Here is a 4,055-nt window from a genome sequence, read left to right as displayed (position 1 = left end):
GCCTATAGACATTCGAACGCCATTAGATCCTTGATTCTGTTCACATCAATCCATTGCGACTAGTCATACCTTGCTTCTCTGTGTTGCCTGGCCTGCAACAGGTTAAGGAATCCCTGTGGCCTGGGGGATTAGGTTCCAAACACAGGTTCCTAGTTTCTACCCCATGCCGCTCCCCCTTACTGTGGCTCAATTGTTGGCCACCTCCCTGCATTAGGAGCGAGGCTTTTAGGCCGATCTAGACCCAAGATTTACAATTGTTGTCATACCTGCATGCCCCTTCCTCAGATAGCAGCTTCCTGTCATGGGAATGCTTGCCTCTCTGCCAATTATGCCCCCTAAGGTCCCTATCTACACTCTTTCTGCCATGCAAGTGCAAATGCCAGGGCTTTCTCAGCGAATTGTTGGCGTTGTTGGTGTCCTGTCCCCCTGCCTACAACTCTTGTTTACCTCTCTTGACTTCACTCAATCCCCCCGACATGACATGCCTGCTATCCCCAATACCCCTGGATTGGGCTAATAGGTATGGGCCTGTAGCTTGGCTCAACCCCATAATATCCATGCCATTGCCAAAATTTTGGCTCAAAAGAAAATGGACTGACATGCAAAGTCGGGCCATGGCCCTCCCTTTCCTCCCCTGGTTTCTTCCTAATTGAGCTACGCCCCATTGGGATGACCCTTTGCCTCTCCCTTCCCCCCTGTGAAACCCCTACCAATGCATGAAATTGCCGCAGGAATCCGACCAAAGCTTAGAAATTGACCAGGAGCGAGACCAGACTACATACCAGAAAGTCGTCGCTATCCCACAAATGAAGTTCCACCTCCTCTCTTCCGATCTAAGCTTCCTTCCTTCTCCTCTGCAAAATTCACTTGCCCGACACATCGAATACCTTCCCTGTCTCTGCCACTCTTCCTTATCCCTCCCTCTGCCACTCTACCAGCCCACATCCCATGCATTCATGAGTAAGGACACCGCACCCCCTACCTTAAGCATGTGGGGTGCGGTTGTAATAAATGCTTTGGTACTGACCATGTCAACTCAAGGTCTGTCACTGCTGACACCACGTCTCATCCCGATCGGGAGGATTTATCACATGTTTTTACTTTTACATCTTGTAAGGCAATATACCTACATAAGCCTAAGGCAAGTTGAAGTGCACCAAACATCTCCAAGGGTTGTGTCAAAAAATTTAATTCCACTTCCACGGGGAAGTCCACCAAGAAAATAATGCTGGAAGATGTAAAAAAAGGAGTGATAAAATGCTACCTCTGCCTTAATTTTAGAGCAGCAATTACAAAAAGGGAAGTCACAAGTTCAATCCCCACAGAATCACAAGTTCAAACTTTAGACATCACAGGCACTAGAAAGACATCACAGACACTCGAAAGACATCACAAACACTAAAGAAATAATAAATAAGGCCATGAACCCCAATGCATAACCAAAATAAATAATGGGGACTCCCACATAGCTAAATTCGTTTTATTCCACATCAATTTTCACGTCAGAAAGAGAAAAATCAAAATATAAAATGACCTAAGCTTTGCACTTGCCTACCTTCTCTAGTCTCTGTAGGCTCAATGTATGAGAATTTGACCTAAGTCACTCGTAGTACATGATTATATTTATCGAATAGGCTTACCTAATGATTCAAACTGAGAAACAACAAATACAGGCAGAGAACTAAGAAAAAGGAAATACAAAGAGGGATAATACATAGCTTCACTGTAGATAAGATTGTTGATGAATTTACTCTGACTTGACACGAGATGAAATGTATTGATTGTGCATCATGGAATGATCAAGGTGTTGGTTGTACACATAAAAATTGAAGGAGTGTTGGTTGTGCAGTTGTGCACCATGAAACTCGTTCACAATGTCCTACAACCACCCTTCTAAAAATTAGGTGAGCGGAAACAACAGGTGTATCAACGTAATAATGTACTTGGACTGGAACCAGGCGAAATAAAAAGTCTAACTTCCATTTAACCCTCTGTTTTTTTCCATAAATCCAAGGTTCTCTGTCGATTCAAAGGCTATTAAAAACCCTTGGGGGAATGAAGGAAATATGCCCTCGAACTCTAATGCACTTGTGACCTTATGTTTACAATTTAGATCGAAACCCAAAATTAATATTCTAAAATCCCTATACTTCCTCCATGATTTTTCCTTCTTAGATCTAAACCTCCATGCTACATCACATTCATTTGGTTTGGACCCTCGAATAGGTAATTAACAACTAGGGTTGGTGCAACAACAATAATATCCTCATGAGTGCAGAGTATGGAATCATCTTGTTTAAATGTGGCATTTTTTAGAGTAGAGGAAACCTTGGACATTGCCTTTGATGATTCCAGCCAAGGATCTCATGATTGATAAGTTATTGTAATCACTCTAATTACCATTACACCAAGCACAAAGAATTAAACTTGATTTTTGTGACCATATGAGAATGAAGATGTCCAAAGTTATATGTTTCTCTTGCCAATGAATATATTCAAATTCTTAAAGAAAGTCTATTATTTTGTTAGAAAACTATGTATAAAAATTTAATATTCTCTCTATATATAACTTTGTTCCAAACTATAATTTGATGCACAATATCCATATTCTTTTTTTTGGTAGTTAAGCACCAACGAGAGATTTGAACTAGTGACCTATCACAAGGAGTACCTTAACAGTGCACCCATTCACCGTCAATCCAAAGCCACGTGGGCTTGCACAATATCCATATTCGCTTTTATCTTTACAAAACATTAATTTAAAATGAGTGATCATTTTCTTATGGACTTGTTAAATAATCCTTATCAACTAGTTTTCATATGGATTCAACATAACATCTAAACGAAACCACAAAGCAAATAAATTTTTTTAATACTAATTAAAATTTTTGCTCTAATTTATATATATTTTAAATGATTTATTTTTATTTTAAAGAATTTTAAATTATTTATAAATTGTAAATTAAATAGATTTTATAGAATTTAATTTTCGTTAAATTTTAAGTTCTCTAAAACCTTCTATGATGGAATTCCTCTTCTGATCAAGCTTCTCTCCCTGGCACCGAAGTGAATGTCACGGAGAGATGAAAAGGGTGGATTAAAATGGGAGGTGAATATATATATATATATAGATAGATAAATAGATAGTATCAAAACATATTTCTTTGTTTTGCACTTTTCTCACACATACACATTTATTTAATTTTATTTTTTTAATGTTTTATTTATTTATTTACATAATTTTTATTTCTATCATTATAATAGAATATTTTTTAATGGGTTAATGAGAGGTTACAACATGTCTTTAGAGATTTGAATCCATTCAACCGGGGAAACAAACTATTCAGCAAACCACTCATGCTAAGATCATTTGACAAAAACAAAAACCTAACCTATTATTTAAAAAGGTAAAATATGATATGCACGTTTAGAAATTGTACAATAACCAATTATGATTAAATATAACTTGAAGTGATTTTAATGTGTAAATTCAAAGTAAGAAAAAATGCCACATTTTTAATTTCAATATTTATGATCTAAACTCAAAATACTCATATACATAATGTAAATTTAAGATATCAAACATAGAAAATGGTTAGTTCCAACTATTGCAGTCAAAACACTTACTTTATGATACATCTCATATTACTAAAGTTAAAAAAAAATAAAAAAAATTAACTAAATTATAAATTTATTATTATTAATTCATTATGAAAAGAATTAATATAAGAGCTAAATATATATACATTACATATAATAATATTTTTAACTATAAAAATTCATCTTTATTTTATTATAGAGATATTTCATCTATAAATAAATTTTATTATAATATTATGTGCTAATATTATAGTTCATCTATGCCACACGACCAGAAAACTATAATATTTTATAAAACATTTTTATTAATTAATCAAAATTTAAAATTTATCTCTCAAAAATTATTTTTTTACTCTTTTAATTAAATAAAAAACCAATTATATAATTAAAGTATCCTCAAGTTTAATAAATATATTAAAAAGTGCGCTCACCTTTTCTCAGATCTTAATGAATAT

This window comes from Pinus tabuliformis, chromosome J (assembly GCF_031772625.1).
Source record: "Pinus tabuliformis cultivar Carrire ecotype Pingquan chromosome J, CPIR1, whole genome shotgun sequence".
Classification (NCBI taxonomy): Eukaryota; Viridiplantae; Streptophyta; class Pinopsida; order Pinales; family Pinaceae; genus Pinus; species Pinus tabuliformis.
Note: the sequence above shows the minus strand (reverse complement) of the source record.